Source organism: Ambystoma mexicanum, chromosome 7q (assembly GCF_040938575.1).
Source record: "Ambystoma mexicanum isolate Mex_15411 chromosome 7q, UKY_AmexF1_1, whole genome shotgun sequence".
Lineage (NCBI taxonomy): Eukaryota > Metazoa > Chordata > Amphibia > Caudata > Ambystomatidae > Ambystoma > Ambystoma mexicanum.
Genome location: NC_090941.1, coordinates 888,935,880 through 888,963,472, shown reverse-complemented (window position 1 = coordinate 888,963,472; position 27,593 = coordinate 888,935,880).

Sequence of the window (27,593 nt, the reverse complement as noted above, 5' to 3'; positions counted from 1 at the left end):
GGTGGCCCCTGCTGACCCAGTCGTCTCCATCATAAGAACTTGGTGGCAGATTCTGATGCCCGGTTCTGGCTCCCCGCCGTACTACACATGGCTTCCCCTCTGGTCATTCCCTGGCCTCCCCCCCACACAAGATAGGCTCCTTATCCGTCACTGGTCAGACCTGGGATACAGATCTTTCTCCGACCTATTCCCTGATGGGAAATTCATTACCCCTGATACCTGGAAACCGGGGCACTCCAAGTCCTCGCTGGAGTTGCTGCAGTACTTCCAATTTAGGGCGGCAGTCCAAGATATGTGGTCTTTGTATCCTTACGAACCCCCTGAGTCTCCCGAGGTCTGCTATATTGCCAATTCCACTGTTGGTAAGGACATTGTGTCCTCCCTGTATAAAATGTTGGGGGCGCGAGCCGTTGAACCTCCCCATGCTGTTTGAGATGCTTGGAGCTGTGATCTGGGATTAGACATCACGGATGAGATGTGGACCAAAATGTGCATACATACTCGCAAGGTTTCTCTTAATTCCAGAGTTGTGTTCAATACAAGCTGCTCAATCGCCTGTACTACACTCCCTATGCGATTGGGAAGTTTGCCCGAGATCAATCCCACCTCTGTCAAAGATGCAGATTTAACATAGCTGACCATGCTCACATGTTCTGGTCCTGTGGGGCGCTGGCCCCGTTCTGGGATGCGGTGCTTGAGACCCTCTCTGAGATTGTGGGGTTTTCTGTCTCCCCTGACCCCCTGTCTCTTCTGTTTGGCCTGTGGGAAGGAACTGGAGCAAAACGGGAGGCTAAATTTCTGAATGTGGCGGCAATTGTGGCCAAGAAATGCATCCTGCAATGTTGGAAGCGTAGATCCCCCCCCCAACTAGAAATGTGGCTGAAAGCCCTCATCTGGACACAATCTTGTGAAGAAGACTACATTAACATGTTGCCTAGGACAGCTCGACCTACAAACATATGGACAGAGTTTTGTAGCTGTTTGAACCATAAGGTGGACCTGGAGCTTCTATCATCTCCTCCGTCTCCAGATCCGGGGACGGATCATACTGCACAGTAATGCCTTTATTGCTATTAACCTCTATCAGGAATATGTGTGGCCTCCTGTCAAATCTGTCCTTTATCATTCATGCTTTAAATATGTAATGTGTGTTGTTGTTGCAACTTGTAATGTGCCAGCTACTACTTCTTGCCAATAAAGAAAAGTTTTTTTTAAAAAAACTTGACACCATGAATGTGGCTTTTGAAATTAAATGCCCTTGTGGCATATAATATGTTAATAGGGTGATGAATCTTGCAAAGTCCTCACAGAAACCCTGCCTAAAGTCTCCTCCCAGGTGACCAGGGGAAAGCAGCCACTGCCTGATCTTAACCCTGGAGCTGTTATTAGCCAGGTGTATAATCTGGGATGAGAAGGGTCCCAAGGGAATAGGGTGACTATTACGCCAGAATATCTAATGGCTTGTTGTCAGACCGAGACTTCCCTTCCCAAAACTACCCACATTGCTTGTAGTAAGAACCGTTATTTTCAACATGGGAATAATATATAAGAATCAAAGCATTAATGCCTTTGCTTCTCATAATTAAGATTCTCCCTTAGGTTTGAGTTATGAAGCCAAGAACCAACCATTTAATTCCAAATTCTTGCACTAAAGGGGTTTTTCATAAGCAGAGTGAATTAAATAAGGTTGGACTTGAAATTTGCAATATAAAAAGTAACCAGAACATTGGGGACTTCTAGTCCTACAATGCCCAAAGTACGAGTGGCTCAGAGGCACAGAACTCCAGTATTCGCTCTAGTGGTTCTAATGTCCCACACCTGAGCAGGAATTTTGAATATTTAAAGCCTTTTCAGGTGCAGGCCATTAGAAGAAGGTGGAGCAGTAGAAGACGTTGGCAGCAGGAGAAGCAGTCAATCAAAGATCTTGAGCCACCACTATGTTTGAAGCGGATGTCGGTCCTGAGAGGGTCTTCAAAGTTGAAAACCTGAAGTGGCGAGGTCACACAGCAGGAAGCAGTATTTTGACAAGCTGTCCCATGGGAGAAAGAAGCTCTCCTTATTTTGTGCCTGGTGTTTGGACCGATTTTCTATACCCTCACCTGCTGGACAGATGTATAGAAGGCCAACCTATATGGTGACAGGGACAACTCTGGGGAGCTGTAGCCAAACCAGTTCAGATAGCAGTGAGAGGCAGTCTAGGCTAAGTTCTTCAGAGGTGGTGAGCTTGTAAAGGATCCACAATGAGGCCATACAACAGGAATCACAAATCACACTTACACAGGATGTATTAAAATACAGTTATTAATTGGCCAAAACACACTGTAGAAAAATAACTACTAGCAAGAAGAGTTATCAGACAACACTGATTAAAATAGATACATATATAAATTAACTTGTTATAGGGCATAATACATTTCAGAAACTCCTGCAAAGGAAACATTATATTAGTATTATGCACTCAAGGTCCACAGAGAATGATCTGCAACTAAAATTGTCCAGCCCTAAGTTGTCTGGGGTCTTTTGCCCAATAGTTCAGGTAAATGTTCCACAGAAGCAGAAAAAAAAATACAGGTAGGGTCCAGTGAAGCATTCTTAGGGTTAGGGTGCAAGTTAAACTAGCTAAAGAAAAGTAGCCACAACTTTCAGTCTTGCGCAGGCAAGCAGTGGCAAAGCCAAAAGTGTTAGAATAAAGGTTTATTATAAGCCCATTGATGTATAATGGGAGTATAGGGGTAGGTAAGAAGCTCTGTAACTTATCCCCCCATACTTCGTTTCTTCACAGACTTGGCACTACAAAGGAAAGGGGTCAGAGGTTGCTTTTCCTGCTGAAAGTCAGTCCTAGATGCTAGGATGCCGAAATATCCTAGAGTTCAGTCTTGTAGGGCCAGCTGAGGATCCCCCAAGTTCCAGGTCGAAACTTGGAACGGTGATGCACGCAGCACGGTAGCCCAAATTAAGAGCTGGTCAGCCACAGGACGATCTCGGGACAGTTCCGAAGGCTCTTTGTTGCAGGGTACCTAGCAAATGTCCGGAATGGAGGTTCCCTCCACTCCACGGGTCTCAGTTCCTTCACAGGACTGCTAAAGATCACAAGCAAGACAGGGTTCCTCAAGACAGCAGCAGAAGTTGGTAGCCAAGCCTTCTTCCGACGGGTCTCCGGTTTCTTCACAGGGTCTCGCAGCTGAATAGGGTTCTTGACTCCTCGAGGTTTCTCCAGGATCCCTCAAGAATGGATGCAGAGGTCCCCTTATCCTAAGACCAGAGAGAGCTGAAACTCCCACTAGCAAATAGTAGGACTTGCCCAGACATACCCCCTTGGGAGGATAGCTCAGGGGCAAAGTGCTTGCCTTGGGAGCAAGACGACAAGGAGCAACACAGGTTCAATCCCTGGGTCGCGCTTAGAAACCTGGGTATTAATCGCATTATAAATAAACTATCATTTCATATCATATCACACCCCAGCAGTGGTCCAATCAGGACCACTGGTGGGAACATTCATGCATACCACTCAGACACACTGAAACCAGTTTGTGGATTGGGACCAGACAGTCCCAGCCCACATCCTGCCAGAAAACACACACAGCACTCCAGCAACCTGCCAAAAGCTTCTGCTTTGCTGGCTACTGAAAGTCCTTATGAAAATTTTCCTGGCCTCTCAGGCCAGGAAGAAGGCTAAAGAACAAGATGGCAAAAGGGCAAGTGAAAAATCTTGTGGCATGGCCATGTTTGACCAGTAGCCACAGTTAGTAGCCAAATGCGGTAAGGGCAACACGTAAAATATCCAAAATTGGGAAAACGTCACTGCTGCCACCAGCTTATCCCTCTAGCACACCTAGAGTAACCAAAAATCCTCTGTTAGTCTAGGGCAAAACAAAAAGTGTACCCCATTGTACTGAAATGAATGCTTTTTTTCACAATGATAAAAGTTACCACAAGTGATACAAAGTAACCAAACATACTAACACAGTAACACGACAAGGAAATCAAGGTCTCCCAGTACTGACAGCCTGAAGGACACGTCAGTTTCCCCATAACATATGAGCAAAGGCCAGCTTAAAGCTTCACTTACTGCAAAAAGTAAAGCTAAGATTCAAAAATAAAAGCAAAAGGTTTGGGGGTTCCATAAAGATGGAAGGAAAGGTGCAGTAAAGAGAATTCTTTCCTAACACCTGGTCCTGGTGGCTGGCAAGCACCAGAGTGCACGAGGAGAAAGACATGCTCCTTTCCCGAACGGCACAGTGCGCGTGAATACAACCGAAGCAGCCAGGCGTTGAAGAATCAATAGAATAAGCAGAAGTGGCAGTGAGATTGTACCAAGCGGATGCATAGAGAGAGACCAGTGAGTTGACCTTTCTTAGGTAGGCTGCGTAGTCGACTGTTGACTGCCAACATACATTTTGAATACAGAACTAATGCAAGAAAGTCATATTGGCGTTTTACTCACTTTGAAAGAAAGCAAAAGACAGGTTCCAACCATCATTGCCAAAGCAAAGAGGGGGCAATATTGAACCAAGATAGGAACCCGCATTGTCAAAGTACAGGGGGGGCAATACTGAAGAAAACCTATAACCATCATTGCCAAAGTAAAGAGGGCACTACTTTTGCAGAAAGATTGTAACCATTATTCCCAAAGTGAAGTAGAGTCAATAGTTGAGCCAGTCACCAGTAAGCATTGCCTAAGTCAAAGAAGGGCAAATAATAACAAAGACATTGTCAGCAGCTACTTGGTGTGAAAATAGAAAATCAAAAGTGGCAGGAGAGGAGGCCTTCTTGTGAAAGGTATCAAGGTTGACCGGAACATACCCTGCATTGCATGTGGCAAATAAATCAGTGGAACAAACAGCATGAAAGTATGTTGAATCCCCATAGAAAAGGTTGTGAATCAATGTGGTTGAAAGTCAAAGGCTTTTCTAAAAGTTTGAAGCAAGCCTCACCACTAAGTACGTGGAGTAGTATTAGTAGTGTTTATCCCAGCAGGCGAGTATCCCAGGAAAGGGATTATTAGTGGTCGTCCTGGCAGGTTAATGGACCATGAAGAAGACATTGAAGTATTGCATTGTGGTTGAAGGTTGTAAAGGAAAGAAAGTGGCAAGGCCACTATTATGTTTGATGAACTGTGGTAAAAAACCATTCTGACAAAACATTGTTGTTGATGACGAATTGTGCAAGTGTTTCATTTCCAAAGAGGAGAAGTTATGTTGAAAGAGTCACTATAAGTGTGGAGACAAAGACTTGTTTCTGTTGTCGAAGCTTTGCTAAATACCAAGTGAAACATGTTTGGAGTGAACATACCTTTGTGATATGATATGATAGTTTATAACGCGCTTAATACTCAGAGGTTTCTAAGCATGGACCCGGGGATTGAACCTGTGTTGTTCCGTGTCGTCTTGCTTCCAAGGTGAGCACGTTGTTGCTGAGCTATCCTCCCAAGACATGTGTTACATTTAGAGCAGAGCTTGGGTACTAAAAAGGAACTTGCTTATTTTTAACTTTGATTAGAAAAATCCTGATTTAAACCTGGGGTAGGGGATCCAACCCTGGTTACAAAGATATGCAGTTACTACGTTGGTGTTTGAGCATAAATGTTATTTTCTTAAACCTATAGCCATATGATACCTTTATGAGTTTGATGTATGCATAAGTGTGAGGGACAGATTCCTTTTATAAGAGTGTTTTCTTAGTTTGATAAGTAGGGAAGTCCTTTTTAGATTAGGGATAGCGAGGTGTTTATCACACCCTATACGTTAATAAAATGGCTACTTGTGAAAAAACCTTTATCAAGTTGTTTATCTCACATTTCTGGCCCCTCACAACAGCCATGTGCAGAAAATACTGCTGACACATGTACCATTCAATATGACAATACACCTTAAAGTCTACACCCCCTATCACTGTAAACAATGTACAAAAGAAGAGTATAACCACTAACAATCAGCTTACCACAAGCCCAAAATGGTTCACTTTACCACTCCAAAATACAGATATTCAAGATGGCACACCAGGTTTTGGAACCCATGAACTACTTGATTGTTTGCAACAAGATGAAGTTGATCCAGTCCAAAACAAAAAAACAGGCATGCATGATATATGAGCACGAGTTGGAATGTATATATTACTTGATATCTTGCAGCAAGATGAAACTATTATGTTGTATCAAGAGCCAGAACCAACTAACCAGTCATGCCCATGTAAACAGGGAATCAACATTCATGTAAACATGCTAGACAAACAAGGTAGCATATGAGGATTGGGGGGCAGAGAAAAGAAGAGATGGGGTTTGTTTTTTTCAAGACTAAACATGAATGCTACAGTGGTAGCCAACACTATTCACGCACTAGGCCTAACTCATAGAGTTGTCAAGCCTACGCACCTGAAGGGAAGAACGTTAGATTGGATAGCTGACTGTAACTGCTCAGCCACTATTTTATCCATAAGACCCCTACCTTGGACAGATCATTCTCTAGTGTCCTTCAATTTAGCTACTTCCAGACCTAACCCCACGGTCCTTCCAATAGCACCGCCCTGCTTAACCAGAAATAAAAAATGCATCACGGTAGAGAAAGTGATCCCAGGTATATTACCGACCCTCAATGCATTATCAGCTAATTTAAACCCCAGCACCCTAGTACAAGAATTCAATAATATCATGCTCGTCACCCTAGATAAACTGGCACCTCTCAAACTCAGATCAAGCAAACCAAAAGCTCACCTAAACAAATGGTTTACTCCACAGCTAAGCGACTTACGCATCCTGAAAAGAAAAAGTGAAACTACCTGGAGGCTCTGCCCCTCAGTCGATAACAAAGCCAAACTAACTTCTCTCTCCTCACTTTACAAAAAAGAAGTTTGCCAGGCAAAACGTAACTCGTATGATGATCGCATAGCCAACTCCAATTCCAGTATGAAAGAGCTTTTTTCTATTCTAAAGGAACTTGAGTCTCCTATCACCACACCGGACGCCTGTACCAAGGACAAACCTTGGTGCACAGATATCCAGCAAGCCCTAACAAATAAAATGATCACTCTCCAAAATAAAATCCAGCAAAAAAAGAAGTACTTAAATTTCAGGATTCGACCAAAATGCCCAACACCAATAATTTATTGGCGCACAATAATTCCTTCCACTTCTCTAAAATGACCACCTTGGAAGTAGAAAAAATTATCCTGTCGCTTAAACCATCTAATTGTAAAGGTGACCTCTGCCCAGCACAGTTAATAAAAGACGCTGCCAGACAATTATCGCCCTTTATCACTAAACTGATTAATGCCTCCTTTGCCTCAGCTGCCATCCCTGCCAACCTTAAACAGTCCTGGGTACTCCCCCCTCCTTAAAAAGCAGACATTAGACCCCCTCATCCCTACTAATTACTGCCCTACTACTACGGTACCGTTTCTTCTCAAGATTCTGGACAAAGCCGCGTATAACGAAATTCAAAAGGATCTAGAACTACACAACCTCCTAGGAGAGAGACAATTGGGCTTCCGTCCCCTACATGGAACTGAAACTGCCCTTATTGACTTGAAATCCCAAATTGACGAGCTGGGAGACAAAGGGAGAACAGTACTCTTGCTACTCCTGGACCTCTCAGCCGCCTTTGATTTGGTGGATCATAAAGTCCTCTGTAGTCACCTGGATTCCGCCGCCCATTTCTCCCCGGAAGCCATCAGATGGATTTAGTAATTTCTGAGTGAAAGAACGATGAGAGTCTTCTCCCCCTCGTCAGCGGCAGATCCCACCCCTATCTCAAGCGGAGTCCCCCAGGGCTCCTGCGTCTCCCAACTCTATACAATATCTACACTAAGCCCTTGTTTGATGATTTGGACCATCTCAGTATCACCTACACTAATTATGCAGATGATACACAGATCCTCCTCCCGCTTTCTGGGGATCATGCGAAAGACACGGAATTTGTGAACAAGGTATATCTTATCATCCAGGCATGGATGGCCACTCATGGCCTCTGTCTGAACGATGATAAGACAGAGTTGATTATCCTGGGCTCCCAAGCTAATATCAAAAAACTAGGTCAGGAATTCTCCTCATTTAACATAGATGGGAATATCATCCAAGTGTCCAAGGACGTAAAAACCCTGGGATTCTATCTTGATTCTACCCTATCTCTTGATAAAGAGCTAAAATCCCTTGCCTCCTCCACAGTTTACAAGTGCAAATTAATAAGAGCCGGTAAACCATTCCTTTCCAATAAGAGCTGCTTAATCCTGGCTAGAGCCTTAATACTCTCTAGAATTGACTACTGCAACGCTCTTTACTCCAGAGCGAATACAATTATAACTCAAAGACTACAAATATTACAAAATAATGCCCTGAGAGCAGCACTAGGCATAAACAAAAGATCCCATATCTCCGCCTCCAGACGCCATCACAACTGGGTGACCACTGAGAACAAAATAACACTTAAGATGTTATCCCTGACCCACAAAGCCCTTAATAATTCCTCCCCAGTTATCTGATTGACAAATTCCACAGGAGAACATCCCTCAGACCAACTAGAGCTGTCAAATCTAATTGCCTGACAATACCGAACTTTAGACTCAAGACGATCGGAGGAAACAGCTTTCCAGTAAAGGCCGCAAAAACCTGGAACTCACTACCACAAGACATGAGAGTGGATTTGCCCTACCCTCGCTTTAGAAAAAATGCCATCCAATTCCTCACCTCGACTGACCTCAGCTGACCTATGTCACCTACAACCCTGATTGGCCTCACTTGAACTTTGTATATTTTGTAATTATCTGTGTTCCATGACCTTACAGTATTTTCTACTGTACATTTTGCCATAATGTAACCTGCAAGTTGATTGACCTTTCTTGAATTTTGTATAGTTTGTAATTATCTGTGTTTCAGGGACCTTTATTGTATTTTATATTGTACGTTATGCTATGATGTAACCTGTAAGCTTTGCATTTTCTTGCCACTGCGCCCTGCTACCCTTGGGTCCGGCGCACATAAAAAGTGAATAAACAAACAAACAAACAAACATAAACACTGCTCATCATTGGGACAGTTTGTGGAAAACTAATAACTTTGTGAAAGTATTTCTCCACAGAAGGGAACTATAAATAATGCCCAACATTGGTAAAAGAACATTTTAATTTAACACATATTTCCCTTTAATACGATTCTTAGTACATCAGAAATGTGCCTCCTGTGGCCCGGGGGCCTTGGAGCCAATGAGAGCGGACGCCTAGTTGCAACGCTCCGCTTCAGTGAAGCATTTTTATAATTTAACGTACTTTGTAAATGTACCTTTGACTGGCTGTATATGTCCTGGTGATGTGTGTGCATGGTGCTGATGGTCCGTGGTGCGGAGTGGGGAATTCTACTGCTTGTAAGTTCGTGTGTGGATCCTCCGGAGGCCTGACTGTAAGTCACATCATCCCACAATTCCGGCAGCCGGTGTTTCCTGTCAGCTGGTCGGCTGCCGCGACGCGGTAGCATGCCTCATACGGGATAGGTGATTTCTTCCACAACAAAGGTTTTTTCTTCTTTCACCTTTTCACATCATTTTAAGCATATATATTTAGGTTGGACCATTTTTGTGAATCTTTTATTATTTTTCAAGTAGTTTGGACTGTATTTACTTAAGGTTGATGAAATTCTTTGTACAACAATGGAGTTTTGCGTATTTACCTTACATTAAGCCCTGATATCAATGCTGAACTTCCATATATTGAACTTTTCAAGTGTTTTTTTTACTGCATATTCCTCATTCCTATGACTTTCATTGCTAAGATCCGCTTCCACAGAGTAAGACCAAACTAATCTTCATTTTTATTGCCTCACACTCTGCCTCATATTATGTGCGCTCCAACCTTATGGTCTTTTCTCTAATACGTGGTGGCTATATAGGCTCCACTCTCTTATATCATTCTGGTGAGGAGAAGGTAGCGGGGAGAAAGAAAATAAGACTACCAAGGATATTGGTGGGGAAATACCAGAGCTCTATCGAACTCTATTATCCTTATATCCAAATATTGTCACAATATGGCTACTAAAAAGGGTCAAACAAAAGAGGCTTGTGTGTCATCTCCGGCTACCCTCAAGAGACTAAAGAGTGACTTACCGACACCCAAAGAAGATACAGTTGACCCTGTCATGCAAAACAGCTTATCAGAAATCAGGGCTCTTAAGCCCTTCATGTAAGATACAAACGCTAAGTTGCAACAACTAGGTAACAAATGGTCTGTTTTTGAATCGCGCATGAATGAGGTTGAAAGGCGAGTTAGTAACACAGAAGATGCATCTAATAAGGTTATTAACTTAGAATCTCAAAACAGAAAAAACAACCTGTGCATTGTGGGCCTTCCCGAAGGAAAAGAGAGAGATGATCTTATTGCCTTCCTATATATGTTTCTTCCTCATATTCTTAGCATACCGTCCTCTGTGAAACTCAGCATACAGACTGCTCATCGAATTGGCCCCAGTAACTCATCCTCCAGCACTCGTAGTCCATTCAGAACTCTTATTTTGGTCCTTCTGGACTTCACTCATATCACCCTCATTATGCAAAAAGTAAAACAAATGAAGCAGTTAACATGGGAAGGAAATAGGGTCTTTGTCACACAAGTTGTTTCCAGGATAACGTCAGCAAGAAGAAAAAGACCTTCTCGTAGGCAATTAAGATATGGTATTATATACCCTGCTATCCTGAAAGTTACGTTAAATGGGCAGACTTCAACCTTTCAAATTCATCCAATCTCATAAAAGGATTGATATGGATAGTTCTAAACCCATCACATGAGTGAATTCTACAACCACGTGCGTTCTTCATTTTGAAAGTTAACATCCTTCACCAGAGAGGAGAATGGTGGTCTGTTCTTTTTTTTCTTTTCCTCGGCTCTCCTTCCCCTATCACTTTACTTTTGGACATAAATTGGTATGGCTGTTTCCTGTTTGCCACCGCTCTTTTGACTTTTTTTTACTACAACTCTCTTTCACCAATTTTCATGTCTTCATTTTGTCTTACCCCCGCCCCTATGTTTCATTCCATTCATGTTGTCCTTCGCCTTGCTGGGTACTTATATTTTTTTACATTCTAACAAGATTTTATGCTTTCAAGTTTCTGTTTTATTCGAATTATTGTTTAGGTTAATATATTTTTATCCTTTTTCTTGATTGATGCCTCTTAATATTGTATCTTGGAATGTTAAAGGATTACATAATCCCATTAAGAGACAAAAAAATCCTTTCACACCTCAATAGATTAAAGCCCCCTATAGCTTGCATACAGGAATCACATCTCTCCGCTGATGAAGCAGCAAAACTTAAGCGACATTGGGTGGGTCAGGCTTTTTCCAGTGCAGCTAACAGAAAGAAAAAATGACGTAATCACACTTATTGACAAAACATCAAATGTAAAGTTATATATATGAAATCTGACCAGTCAGGAAGATGGGTTATTCTTAAAATCTTAGTAGAATCTAAAACTTATACAATTCTTAATGTATATGGACCAAACTCTGCAGATCCCTGCCTTTGGAAACAACTTAGAAATCATATACTACTTTGTAATCCTATAAATGTGATTGTATGTGGAGACTGCAACCAAGTCATAGACCCTTTTCTGGACAGGAAATCTGATGTGCGGTACACTAACACTACATCCCATACACAATGTATTAACTTTATAACTGAAACAGGCCTTAGCGATGCTTGGCGTATCCTACATCCTACCGACTTGGAACTGACCTTCTATTCTACACCCCACAACTCCTTTTCACAGCTTGATTATATTTTGATCCCCAATTCTATGGTTAACCTTCTACTTGATGCCCAGATAGAATCCATCACAATTTCTGATCATGCTCCAGTGCACATTCAAATTGCTACCCCAATAACCGCTCACAGTTCTTGTAGATGGAGATTTAATACCATTCTACTAAATGATGCATCATTTACACAGTTTATCACAAAACAACATAATGGGCCTCATTACGAGTCAGGCGTTAAGGGGTTAATGGCGCTGTAAACGGCGCCAACCCTTAACGCCCGATTACAAGGTCCCTTAGCGCCATGGTGAGTTTAACGCCTGCTTTTTGCAGGCGTTAAAATCCATGACGCTAAGGGACCATGGTGCTAATTACGCCACCGTAATTTACGGTGGCGTAATTAGCGCCTTCCCCACTCCCATTATGCCCTATGGGGCAAAAATGGGAATGGGGAAGGGTAAAATGGGAAATGAAGATTTACCGCCTCACTCACCTTGGAATGGGGCGGTAAATCCGCCATCCACCATGGTGTAAACTACCCTTACACCATGGTGGTAAGGGTACGACCCAGGCGGTAACTTACCGCCTGGGTCGTAATGAGGCCCAATAACTTTTTCTCTGAAAATAAAGATCAGGACACTTCTATCCACAATAATTGAGACTGCTATAAAGCGGTCTTTAAAGGTCATACGATCTCTTTTGTAGCCAACAAGAAGATAAACCTTACATTTGAATCTGAATCCATTCTTGAACAGCTTAAACACGTAGAAGTTCAATTTGCCTGCACTAACTCTTCCTTAGTACTTAGGGACATTTTGAAACTAAGATTTCAATACAATAAAATTATTACACAATATTCATGTTCTAATCTGCTTAAGAACAAAGCCAAAAATTACCAATTTTCCAATAAATCCAGTAAAACTTTGGCTTCTTACCTTAAACTTAAGGAGAAAACCAAAATTAATGTTTGTAGGATCATTTGAGGAGTAGAACATTTTCTGATAAAGAAATTGTGGAAGCCTTTAAGAAATTCTATTCCAATCTATATACTTCCGAAGCCACTCCGGATGATGCTGCTATTCATGACTTCCTATATAAAACACTGCATAATCCTATCCTCAAACTGACCTTTCTTCACGCAATACTCCAATAACTCCTCATGAAATACATTTAGCTGTTAAAAACATTACAAAAAAAAAGGTAAAGCCCCAGGACCAGATGGCTTTCCCATTAACTTCATTGCCCATTGTTCCAATCTTTTAGTCCCTAAGTTTAACAAACGTTATTCTCATTTCATTTTAAATAACATGGCCCAAGTTTCTTTTTTTTAGAAGCTATGCTAATAGTATTCCCTAAACCTGATAAACAGCCCAAACTCCCCCAAAAGTACTGTCCAATTTCCCTTATTAATACTGACTGTAAGATTTATGCTAAAATTCTTGCCAATACACTCCTCCTTTTCCTACCCAATCTCCTTAAACAAGGCAAAGTTGGATATGTAAAAGGTAGAGTGTCCTCCTCCCAGACTTTTTTTTAGACATTAAGTGGCCCCTTTGCTGAGATAGCCCTCAATGCTGAAAAAGCTTTCGACGGAGTTGAATGGAACTTTATGTTCCAAGCGCTCAGGTGGCATGGTTTTGGTCCCCCTTTTCTATCTATGATTAAGGTCCTATATTCCAACCCCAAAACTGCAGTCTTTGTAAATGGCCAACTATCCTCCTTTTTCCCCTTATCAAGAGGAATGTGTCAGGACTTCCCACTATCTGCCATCCTCTTTATTCTAGCGTTAGAACCCTTTCTCAAAGCCATAAAACAAAATGATAATATTTTGGGAATTTCATTTGACATCTTACATATCAAAACTGCGGCATATGCCAGTTTACTTTTATTCTTAAAAAACCCTCAACAAAGCGCCCAACATTTACTTAATATTATAACTAGATTTTCAGATGCCTCAGGCTACAAACTTAACACTGAAATCAGAGATTCTTCCACCTAACATACATTGCACCCCATGTCACTAGTACTTTAGGTATGAAATGGTGTCCCCTAGGATTCAAATCTTTAGGTATCTATATTTCTGCTTCCATCAATAGTATTCGTAATATAACTCAGATAGTACATTATCCAGAGTCAAAGAGCTTGTATCCTCTTGGTCCCCCCTTCATCTCTCCTGGTGGGGCCGCCTGGAATCGATTAAGATGATGTTCTCACCCATTATACTCTTTCGCCTCTATATGTTGCCTATATCTCCTTCCTTCTTCAAATCTATAGATTCCTGTCTCACTAAATTCTTATGGGGGAGAAAGAACATAGAATTTCACTTAGTAAGCTTAAAAGATCCCGCCCCCAAGGAGGGGTAGACTTCCCCGATTTCACTTCCCCGATTTCAAAAAATATAATTTTGCCTTTACTGTTAAGCAAACACGGTGGTGTTTTTTTCAGGATATATCATTTTAGGTGCCCAGGTGGGTTTGCCTGGAGAGAGCTATGGCTTCCCCAATGTCCCTCGCTGATCTTTACCTTATTAAAGAGAAAAATAAATTCACAAAATACTCTTGTTTTCATCAATCCATCCTTTACCTTAAGATATTTATGTTCCCATTCATAGCTAAGCAATCCTCATTCATATCCCCATTCATTTGTTATGATCCCCTGATTAAAATGAAAGGTAAATCAATATTCTGGAAGCTGTGGCTCTCTAAGGGCATCACATTTTGTTATCAACTATTTAAATGTGGTATTCCCATTACATTTGATAAATGTATTGCCAATTCCCTGATGCAATGTCTTACAATTATTGCTGCAATTGTAGAACATTTTGAGATACTGATGTATAGTTCCAATAATCCTGATGCGCTAAGATTGCTTGATTTGTTGAACTTTAATACAACAGCCTCCATCTACTAGAACATCCTATTAAGTACTTCAACTACCTAGAGGATGGAGTGTCTTCACAACAACTGGAGAAGAAATTGTTCACAGTTGGATCATCCATTTCGCTGGCCCCCCCAATGGCAGTGTATTTCTAAAATGACCACCTCTGCAAGCTTTCCCCAAACCTTATTTTTTTTTCATCACACAGCCTTTATAACCCCTCTATCCCTTTTCAAATGTGGTCTATCACCTGATGATAATTGTTGGAGCTGCTTGCAGGTTCAAGGTTCCTTCAAGCATATGTTTATAGAATGTAAATTTGTCAAGCCATTTTGGATCGGTGTGTGGAATACCATCAAATGTATTTTTAACCTTTTCATGGATTTCTGTTTTGATTTTCTTAGCAATTCCATGCTACATAACAATTCCATCAACAAACAGATATTTTTCTGTATATATTCTTTTGCAGCAGGTACTCAACCTGCTGCAAAAGAAAATATACAAAAAAGAGGGGAGTGTGACATAAACAAAGCATGACTGGTCAAGGCTGTTATCTATCATTTTTTGACTGGTCATAGGAATTGCGTTCTGAGATGTGATTGGCAATTAGAAACACTGTGCTACAATCAATTTTCTCAAATTGACAACCACCATTGGAAGGCAGGCAGTCTCACCCTACCCTTTTCTCACAACATTGAAGAAGAAGGAAAACGGTAGGGGACCACGGTTTAAGGATGGAGGCCGGGATAATACTGTCAGACTAGAAGGTATATTTGATGTTGAGTGTGTTTTTATTTAAGAGCATGCAGAGAGTTGGAGTGTGAAGAGGAGGAATTTGGTCCAGAAAGGCAGTGTGTGTGCTGGGACGCACTAGGGGTGGGGGGCGGCTAATATTGTGGGAGGTTACATATGCAATGATTTCCCAGATTGTGTACTTTCAAAAAGTTGTTGATTCACATTGTTCCTGAGTTGCTGGTACCTAGGGTTGGATGAGAGCTTGGTACAATGCTTTACTATTTCGAGGAGGGGTTTTCTCTTGGAGGCTGCTGCAATGTTGATGTAGTAAAGAAATTTGGCCTCATTGATCAGTTACCGATGGTTGGCACAAAGACTTGAGATTGAATAGACCTCGAGTTACAATTGTTGTGCCCCCATTTTTCTTTTAAGGAGTTTGTTTTTCATTGTTAAATAATTTATGTGCACTTTTCCTTAACAGTTGCTTGGCACATTTTTAAAGAAATATGTTGTGTTTGGTGTTTGGGAGAATTCTAATTTCTGTGCTAATTCCTTCAACCTTAGAGACCCCCAGTTTGTTTTCTGGACTGTAGGAGTTTTTAATTTTAATCCTGGAGCTAGTAAGACCGTTTTCTCACTCTCTCATGTGTTTTGACCTGGTTTGGATTATGTGTTTTCACTGTTTCTGGAGTCTGACAAACTCCATAGGCATCTACTTTTTGTATGGTGACATAAAGCACCTTCAGTGAAGTGCCACAGAGAAATCCTTTTAGATTTCTCATGAGGTTTAATACCTTTTCTTGTGTGAGCTACTGTTCCTAAGAATAGTAAAGTGAAATTGGCTTTACTTACCTTTTCTCTTTGTAGGCCCAGCACACACCATCTTATGTGGAGTGTTGGGGGTTACCTGGTAGCCCCTTATCCTCCTCTCTCATGTAAACATTCTATGTTACCCTCACTACTTTAAATGGCTGGTGGCAATGGTTTAATTTTTCCTACGATTGTGCTTTTCTACCGCAGGCTGAACCCTCAGCTGCAGTACAGCACCCATGGGTCCCTGTCTTCTTTTCTCACCATTTTCAGTTTGTGAGGTTTTTCTTGGGTTTTACTCGGGCGGTGAAACAGATACGAGCCCTTTGCTGGTCTTGCCTTTGGCAGGCTTCAGCCTTGAAGTCCCGATTGGCTGTCTGGCTGTCCTTCAGAACAGCCAACCTGATGCGTGATTGACAGCCTAGGCTGTGCAAGAATGGGAGAAACCTGCTTAAACTGGGAGGGTTTTGGGACTAGAGGCAGAGTCGACCACTGGGAGAAACACTAGACTAAGAAAATGTGAAAGAAGCTTACTGTATCCTCCTGGACCTTTGAATTATCCGGAAAAGTCCTGCTGCTGTGCTGAAACTCCTTTTTCAATTCCACAGAGAAGCTCCGGAAGGGACAACTTCTTCCCTTTGTTTAGTGGGACCAACTAACCCCGAGACGAACTCCACTGGACCATCTTCCTCGACATGCTGTACTTCTTTGCTACTGCAAGAACAGAGTGTTGAGTAATCTATAGTCGAGTGCAACGTCTGAAATCCAGCTAGAAGCTCCAGGAGTCTCCTAAGGACCCTTGAGAAGCAGGACAACCAGAGCTTGAGTCCCCTCACTAGAGTGCAGGACCCAAGGAGTGAAGGAAGTCCAACTGGTATCCGAGATCCACAACGGTGCTGTTTGTTAAGCACTGAAACCGAGAAGTGCTGTTGAACCAAAAAGACCCTGTAGCTGCCAACGACCACCAAGCACTGCTGCAGGAGTCATCCAGACATCCTCTCTCTTGTCCCTGAAGACAAGTCCCTCGATTATGCACACTCCAGAGTAAATACAACCCGCTGGGGAAATAGGCCAAGAGATAGCTTTGCAAGGATAGGTTTACTTGTACAAACTACAAATGCCAGCAAAGAACTCTGCTGCTCAAGAGCGCTCTGGTCTTACATTCGCAAACATGGGGATATAAACACAGAAAGCATCAGTCGCATATAGAACATTTTGGTGCTCCTGATTGGAGGCGCCATACACATGGGCCTGCTCCATAGGGGATGCCAGGTTGTAATTGGCTGCTTCTCCTCCGGCGATTTGGCTCCACTTGGGTCAGCTGGGTTCATCCTCGCGGTGAAGGTCAGGATGCACATAAACCACAATGTTTCCTAGCTAAACTAAACAACTAAGACAGACTATTCATTCATTATACCACAGCCACCTGGGCGGCACAGGAAAGGGGTTCCAGGGAGAGGGCAGGATAAAATACAGTCATGCTGATCCACACATTCAGGGCTCCATTCACACTGCAGTCCCACACCCAATGCCTCTGTCTGGGGATTGATCTTTGATTCACCCTTCCCGGTATCTCGCGCTATTAGAGACACATGCTGCTAGGGAGAGATACAATCATGTGGGCTTTAGATCTTTGGTGGGCACTTTATGGAGGTTAGGAGCTGGGGGTCAGGGGCTTATCAGAGAGCCGGGGATTGTGGGGGTTGGGTTAGTGATGTGTGACCATCGCTGGACTGGCTGGGTGAGGGTCAGAGGCTCAATGGCAGTTTAGTGAAGATGAATAGACACATCCCGGGGCCTGGTACTATCTCACGCTCTGTGCTGGGCACATTCCTGAGGGAGATATTGAGGATTCACAACACTTGAGGGACAAGAGGGAAGTGGACTTCTGTGGGAACAAAGCTGAAGCAGAGCCAGCATGCTGTGTAGAAATTGGGCTCTGTGAACGGGGAATGCGACAGGCGTGGGTCTGCGGTCCATCTCAGCTTGGGCCCATTACCAAAGGGCGTTGTCGAATGTGGACTGAATGTTGGATTAAAAAAAAACTTTTCTTGTTATGGTATAGTACATTTTTTTCTTTGTTTTTAGCGTTTACTTGTTGTTTCTGGCTAATGTTCTATCTGCTCGTTGTTGCAGATTGTTAGATACGTAATGACAAATTGTAACTGATTATAGTTTTTTATTTATATCATTAAGTTTGCTAGTATACCTGTTGGGTTGTTGCAGATTCTTGGGGGAGTTAGATAGCTGTTGGCGTATTCAAACTGTTTATTTTTTGTTATATTTTAGTGGTATTGATTTATCTGTTCCTTTGTTGCAAAATCTTGGGGCAGTTAGATACCTGTTGGTGTATTCTGTGCATTTCTTCTTATAATTTAGTGGTGTTGATTTATCTGTTTGGTTGTTGCAGAATTTTGAGGCAGTTAGATTCCTGTTGGCGTATTGTAACTGTTTATAGTTTTCTAATTGAAGTTTTATTAATGTTTATGCACAAATTAGTTATTACATTTTGGTTTTAAGAATATTAAATAAGCGTTTATAAGATTTGCTGGTAATCTTTGCTTTAGAGTAATGGTATTATCATTACATTCAAACCATCCACAATTATTTTTTATATATGCAGTGTAGGGACCTGCATTGGTTGTGGCTCCTGCATGGTGGATTATACCTATTGTTGTGAAGGTTTTCTTAGCAAGTGATACTTGACCCTGTGTAAATCCAGTCAGCTTGCAGTTGTTTTATGGTACCATCTGCATTGTAACATAAACGCATTAGTATTACGTATTTACTATGTGTTGGTATTTTTAAGGTGGAGCGATTATCTGACTTGCAGGTAGTACATAATCTGCCATGGTTTCCATTTTGTACAAGTTGCTGAAATGTAATGGATTCACAGTTAGGTATTGATACATACACGAAGCGTTCATTAGGGATTTGTTCCTGTGATACATTGCTGCAGAGAGTGCATGTATGTTTCCACATGTATGAAATCTGGAAGATTTCGATTATAGGTATATTTTTGTTTTCCAGTACTTGTAGTAAGTACATTAGAAATTCTTGTGGATCTTCTTGTGAGATTATAGTGAATTTCACCATTCCAGCACAGTAGTCCAATTCTTGTCTTATTCCATGAACACTGTAAGTGTTGTCAGGATTGTTGGTTTTGCAAACACAATTGGTCTGTATTGTGTAAGTAAATGCTGTCAATAATTAGTGGCAATTGAAATAGAAGATTTATTGCTACATTTGCATAGCAATTTACACCAGTTACATTTGAAAATTTGAATGGACCAGATAGTTCTGTGTCCAAGTTATTTCTTCAGAGTGTGTGTCGCTTCTTTGAAAAAGTATCTGAGTTACTTTTAGTAGTACATTCTTCTTTGGTTGTAGTAATTGATGAAGTATTAGCTTCATTTACTCTCTTTGGAGGATTTGCAGTGAGATCCTGTTGCATTTCTGTTTGAAGTAGTTTTCTTTTATAACGTTTTGCTTTTTGTGGAACAGGATAGGGTTTAGATGGATGGTGTACAGTGAACGTAGCCTATTCTATTCTAAAATGAAAGGAATATCAGCGTTTACTTTACTTGCATCAAAGTTGATTAGAAATAGACAAGTGTACGTAAGCGTGATAGTGCTAAGTAGCTCAAGACTGTTCCCAATATCTATCAATGCTTTATCTAGGGTAAAATCCTTGTGAGTTGTGAATGGTGACTGCGTATGCTACAGTTACAGATAATTGCTCTCTGCATACATACATGTCTTTGAAAAGAAAGAATCAAGCTGTTGAGCGTCCTTTTCTTTTTACTTCTGATAGTTTGTCAAAGAGAATATTGACAAACTGAATATTGTTGTCATGTGGGTATGTTTGAAAGCCAACAACTGTACCAAGTGCTCCATTAGCTAGTCCTTGCGCCACGTCAAGGTTATGTTTAAGCATTACTCTACAGTTTAAAGATAATTTTAATATTTTCTCCAAACCAGCTGTGTTGGAGATAGAGTTTTCTAAGGTATTTAATCTTGTTGTGGCTTGTTGACACATGGGTAGTGTCATACCATTTACGTCCAGTTTGTCTGTAGAGCTAATTTCAATTATTGGTTGCATTTCTTTTTTCAACATTGTTTCATTGAACTTGGAACAGCTTGAAAGAGTTGGTATCAAGGACATACAAGTGACATTGTTGTGTGCTAATTGTTCCATGACATCAGTAGCAAATGAGTTATGGCCATAAAGTGCGTGGATGTGCCGGATTTTTAATGTTGCTTGTGCTTCTTGAGATAGTACACCAACTCTAATACTTTTTAAAACGGTAGCATAGGTGAGGTTTGCAGACTGGCACATGTTTTCTGTTAATTCTCTGTATTGAAAATGTTGCCAAAGGTTAACATTTCCTATGCTGCCAACAGTTTTATGCAGAGTTTGTGTCCTAAGGTTTTAAAAATAGGTTCACCTTTCAGTGGTGTCAATTGAAGAAGATCTCCAAAAACAATAATGTGTTTTCCTCCAAAGAGCTCTTCGTAATTTGTTTTGAGTACTTCTTGTAATCTGAGGTGTGTAAGTGATTTCAATTCAGCACAACAACTAAGTCAATGCCTAGTACGGGATGCCCAATGGAAACACTTATTTATATATTATTATGTCAAAAGTTATTTTAATTCTGGATGATGTTCCCTTATATAACGCCCCTCTCTTTGAATTCCCCCGGTCTCACTGAACCAAGAAATAGGTTTGTTTTGCAAATTAAAAGATTGATTTGAAGAATTGAACAATATATATATCACACTTTTATAAGTATGGATAATATCTAAATATCACACTTAGGAATATGAACAATGATCATTAATGGGTAATATGACAATCTCAACAATCTCTTTAATCAATTAGGAGTAGGAATAGGAAGAATAATGTAGCAGAGAATAACTTGTGTGGTTCCAGGAAATGCAACGATAGGAAAGAATGCAACACAGAAGAAACTTGATATGAATTCAACCAAAGACAATATAAATCACTCCTTCCCCCTGTTGTTACTCACTCCCCCCAATATGCAATATGAAGAGATGAATGAGGGCACACAGGTATCAGGAAGAACAATCAACAATTGCAGTTTCAATCCCGATTCCCCCAACAAGCTTAGAGAGAACAGGAATGATTTTAAAACAGGTCAATTGCTTTTAAATGTAATATGAATTGGATGGGAAAAATGCTAAAATGATTTAATTCGCTAAATGAGATTCAGAACAAGTGAGAGTTGCTTTGGATAAGTTCAGGGAAACACTAGCAATGACTGTTGAATGGTTAGCAGATGGAAAACGAAATTCAGAAGTTGAAACAAAAAATTGCTGTTTTACATGGAATGAAATTGAGCCAAATGCGAAATCGCAGCAACTTTTCCGCGTGCGGGAAACGTGATTACGGAAAAACTATAAGGAATATCATTTTGGTTTTGTTTGAATACTGAAGATGTTAACTTCAAAATGGCATTTAAATTCCGTTTCTAGGACGTATGGGTCAAAAGTTAGAGGTTTTAGTCAAGGCAGATTTTTCTCAAAAAAGAATCAAGATTTCAAAATGAAAGATTGTGCTTTAAAGATTCAGAACCAATATGGACTTATACTAAGGGGCTATGAAAGTACAAGATACCCAACGGGACAACCACCAGAACAGGGCGCCTTCCACTCGGATTGTTGTGTGCCAGGACACTTGATTTTCTTCAGAAAATATCAGCGCACAGATGATTATCGCTATAATTATCACAGACTATAATGAGGAGAATTAAGGATGGACACAAGATTCTATAATGCAGTTCTGGATAGGTTGAGATGGATTGAATAGGATTACTTTAAACTAAGAGATGACTACGGACAGTTCTACACTAAATACTCACTCCTATGGCTTTAGAATGGAATGGGCCCGTCACAGATCTGGTCAAGGGTTTGGCTGGGATTCGCTTGCTACCAGACAGGTCTCAGGCACTGGGTTCTGCTCTCAGCATGGCACTGCTGGTCTGCGCAGCCTCTTGGACTGGATCTGACGGGTTGGTTACAGCTCTGCTCTATGGGTCTGGATCTTGGATCTAGCACAGGGTTCTTAGCTAGAACAGCAAAACAGCTCATCAAGGCTGCTGGATTTTGTGGTGCCCCTTGGAAGTTTAAGGGTTAAAATCAGGTTGCTTAAGATTCTGAAGGCCATCTGAGAAGAGTTCAGCTTTTTGGGTTTAGGCCTCTCTGCTTCAAAGTTCTAGAGTCTGGTTCTAGAGTCTATGTCTTGATCTTTGCCTGGAGCCTGGGTCTTCCTGCAGGGTGCTTCGCCAAGGAATCAGTTGATGTGTGGAAAGTGTGTTTTTCTGGGTCCTCAGCGGTCCCTATTTATCCATTTCCAAAGGGGGTGGGGAGGCTGATTATCTATGCCCAAACCTCTAAGGATCTGATAGGTCAGAGAATTTCCTATCCCCTGATTTGAGAAAGGAGCAGTGTGTCATGAGTCAGAGTGATGCTGTGTTTATAGTCCAAAAGAAATCCCTCCCCTTTGCTTTTACATGGAAAATCTATTTTCCCCAAAAAACATATTTCCCAGATACACAAGTTGTTCATAATACATGACAGATTGCTTAAGGTACATTGCTGTTCAAGTCTCATTTTCCTACGAGCTATGGTTCATAAATCACAACCTTTTTGCGCTTTTGGTGGGTTTCTCAATGTTAGGTCTGCACCACTTTTTATACATCCATGCACATCCCATGCGGGCACATTCCTGTAATTTTTCATGTTCCTAACATAAACACCATGGCGACAATATGAATAATTTCCAGGGTTCAGTCTCAGAATGTCGCACAGATTCCAGCTTAGTCTTAAACTGTGAGTGAATTTTCCATTTTAACAATCGCTAAGTTTTATATTTTTGTCAGTTCAGTACACTTTGCTATAAGCATTTTTCTAAAACATACATTTACTTCCACTTCAATCCACATTTTCAGTCTGGCCCGCCTCCAAAGCTGGGCTGAGTCAGAGGGTCACACGGCTTGCCTTCCTGCCAGAGCAGTTGTGGTCATTCACACCCGAATTAGCATTTTCAATTCAGTTGAAGGAACCCATTGTTTCTTGCTCAGGGCAGCAGAGGAAATCTCCTCCCTTTCTGATTAACATGCCAATGCAAAATGCTCTCCTTTTGGTGGGCATTAACAAGGTGCGAGTTTCTCAGGAGAAGAAAGCCTCTTGGAAGTGTTAACTGAATCAGGTTACCTTCTGGTCAATTGTAACATAGTTCCTTGTGAAGAAAAATACATTTATAAATTTAAAATAAGCAAACATTTTTTTAATTCCAGTCCTTTTCATCATGAAATCAATGTGTGGCACTCTTATTTGGAATTTTGATGAAATTCTCTTCTTTGGCATATTTAACTTCTGAAACACCAGTTCTCCTGTCAGAATTAGAGATTGCCAGGACCTGACAGAGGCGACTAACAGTACTATACCCATTTTTTTACAGCTTTCTTTCCATCAAATATCTTTAAAAGAGGATTTTGTTCTGATAACATATGATTCTTGCTGACATTGTATTGATGTGGATTCTTGCAGTAGAATAATGTGGATCACCCAACAAGGAGGTTGGTTTGTGAGCCATGATTTTTGCACATTTTTGACAATCAAGAAAATGGATTTCCAAACCGCTTTGTGTTTCTTTTTGGTAATCAGCATTGCTTTTTCAAGTGATTTCAGGCTACTTTGTGGGTAGCCCAATGGTGGGTTTTGGCAGTGATCTCCTGTGCTCACTAAGATAGGCAAAAGTGGATGGCAGCCTATTTTTTCTGATTTTTACTGCACAGTTTTGGGTGATTTTGAGCGAGCAGCATGCTTTCCAGTGGCCGTTTGAGGTTTCTGCTGCCAGCAATGCACAGTAATGTTGCAGGGCCTGGACCAGTGGGTTGAAACATCCCATAGGTGAATCAAAGCCAACATTAGATTGGAGACCATGCTCACCTCATCTATTAGCAGCATTTTCATTTGTTTTAAACACTCTGCGTAAATCCATTGCAGCTTCTTTAGAAAGTTTGTAATAGTCTAATTTGTTTTGGTGTTCTACTGGAAGGAGTAGTAATCAATGTAATGTGACACCGCCTATGTTGTGCGCAGCTAAACCTGTGGGGGCAGTTACAACAGCTGACAGTTTGTGGTTTGTCAATTGTTGAAGGAACTTGCTGATGATATTGATTAAGAATGTTTTGCCTGAACCAGCTTCACCACTGACATATAGTAGTATAGGTTTGTAATATTGGCAGGTACATTCTTTATTTTCAAGTTCTACAACATGTGCAATTTCTTTTGTTACTTCTTGAAAAATGGTATGCTGCTCTTTGTTTAGTTTTGATTGTAGTACAGTTAAGTCTATTACATCTTCTTCATAGTGACACGTGGTGTTTTCTACTTCTGTCATAGCTAATTCTGCCTCTTTTGCTATTAGTGGCTGTCCCAGTGGTTCTTCGCTTCCTGTTTCAGAAGGTTGACTACTGTCAGAAGTGTCTTTATCTAGTTGAGCCTGGAGTTCTTCTCGTGTTGCGGTTAATTGTGCAACATTGTTTTGTACTGTGTAAAGTTTACATTGGTTATAGTGCTTTCATTTGCTTTGAAAGCGTTTTCATAGGAGTCATAGAAACCTAGTATCTCCTTTTCTTCTCCATGGTTTAAAAGGTTGTAGCAGGGACATGTAATGTAGTTCTTTATGTTGAGGAGTTTTTAATGACAAATGTATATGATTAATTAAGTTTCTTTGGTAGGTTTCACCAAGCTGCCTTCACAATTTGTCACTCTGTATCTACCTTTATTTTCATCGGGTTTTATATTATTTTTGTATGTGAAGTTTTGGGCTATGTGGTATAGACACATGGTTTCCAAAGTGGTACTTCTGTTTGGGTAGTACGTGTCTAGTTAATTATTTTTCAAAATATCTTGGCTGTTGGGATCATTTTTGGCTACTGTTTCTATGTCGTGGTATGATTTTAGAACTCTCTTTCTAGATTTATCAGGACCAAGACTTAGCCATACTATATTTTCAGATTTTCCATATAAAGCAGTACCGGTTAAACAATCTGCAGCTTCATAGCAGCCACATTCTCTATGGGAGAGCATTTTTATGCCTAAGCTGTACAATTTCTGAGACAGTGTTTTGTCCAATGATAGGTCATTCTAGAGGTCTTACAGCTCGGTTTTTTCTGCATTGGTTAAGTAGGCTGTAACATACCGTGCAGCTGCAGTGGAATTGTCTGCAATGTACTGCACATCTATGTTTGCATTCCATAAGAGGGCAATTATTGCATTGTAATCATTGATCTATTTTGCTTCTTCTGTTCTTTTTATGGAATAGGTGTTCTTAGGGGATTTACCTTTAACACTATGTCTAACTGAAGACATGAAGTTGTTCACTTCACTTGTTTCTGTAACTGGTCTAGGGAAACCAAAGCGGCATTTGGTGTAGTATTTCCCTTTGTTTTTGTATTTGCGACAATATTTCCCACATTTTTGTCTTTGAAATTGTACAATTTGTGCATGAAGATCACAATTTGTTGCTTCTGATGGAATTTCACAAGTGACATATTTTTCGATAAACTGTAAAACAGTGGAATCACTGTCTTGACCAAATTTAGGAGCATCTTTAATCCATAAAAGCATGTGGATATGTGGTGCTCCTTTGGCTTGGTATTCTTTTCTCCAAAAGATGTGTTGCACTTTTCCGAGGGGAGGAACAGTTTTTTTTTTACAAATAAAATGTAGCATAGCAATAAAGCAATGATGGAAATATCTTGAAACATTAACAGGATCTAGAGAGCAAACTTCTCCAGGGGTTAGTATATCTATGTTTGTTTTGTTTTTGTTTGCTAGGGGTAGGGAATCATGTAACTCTTCCCATGCATATTCTGCACAACTTAATGTAACAAACCAATTGGGCGGGCCAAGGTTTCCTATCATACAACATACATCTCCGTGACGTCTGAACCAGTACTCTTTAGTACCACGCATGTTTGTTAACAGATGTGTTATGCTTGATTGTAGAACCTCATATTTTTCTTGCACTTTTTGTCATAATTGTGTAGCTGACATATTTTGAAATTGGGTACCTGATTTTAATGTGTGTGCAACTCTGTAGCATAGAGTTGCTAGTTCACAATCAAAGAGTAAGTGGAATACGTATTCCACATTTTGTCTAAATCTGGGATCTTCAGAATGCATTTGTAACTAGCAGTATTCTGATGCTGTTATCTGAATGGGTCTATAATCGTACCTTCCTCCTTTTCCAGTAGGAAAGAGTAGAGGAAAAGCATGTGCTTCTATACAATGTTCCCATATACTGATTGGTGATCCTTTGGTTTGTCGCATTTGGTACATTTCTGGTGCATCATCTATGGTGTCACTAGAGTGATGGATGAATTGTATAATGGTCTAAAATATTGGATAGTGTAGCAGGATCTTGAAGTTCAAATTGACCAGTTTCTGGTGACTCTTGAATTATTTTAGTGGTTTCCTTCAAGTTTTCTTCAATATTAATTTCTTTGTAGTATTCATTATTGTCTTTTAGATATTGCAGGGCTTGTCTAACTTTATGTAAGTCTACGCGTTGTTGCCAAATTTGTTTGTCTTTTTTAGGTACACCATTTACTAAGACAATTAAAGATTGCTTTATTGGACATTGTATTCCCAGAGTGTTCACATTTTCTTTCAGATCTAATCGTAAATAAACAACTTTGCCACAAATGCCTTTCACTAATTCATCTGGAGGTAATTTTACTGTTTTTGGTTGAAGGCGTATTATTGCTTGAAATGGGTGCACTGTTTGAATTATGATGCTCTCATATAAATTGAGTTGTTGCAGGGGTTTTGGTAGTGGGAATAATTAATAGTTACTTGTGATAGCATGTGAAGGAGTTTGGCTGTTGTCAAGTTTTGTAGTGCAGTAAGTGCAAAGTATTAAGGGGTCATTTATTTCATATTTGTTTTCTGCTACAAGGTACAGAGCTAATTCAAACCATTTGGAATCTTCATTGTCTTCTATTTTGTATGTTACATCTAGTTTTTGTGTCAATATCCATATTTTGTAGTAGTTTCATTTTGACTTTGTATTTGCCTTTCACATACTGATTGAGGAACTGGCGCAAACATTTGAAAGATTTTTTGGCAATGTTACACATTGACGTGCATGGCCATTTGTATACTGGACGTTCTGGTTCAGTTGAATGGAGAGGTGATACTGAATTTTCTGGGGACATTTTTGTAAACAGTATTTCTTGTTCCATAATGGTATTATTAGGTTTTTCATAGCCTCTTCCACTGCTATGTACGCCATTTATGTTTGTTTGCTTTTGTTTGCATGCTTCTTCATTGAAATATGGTTCTGTGCTGGTGGTGTGACTCCATTCACCTCCACAGATATTTAAGAAGTTATTTTTGTTGACATT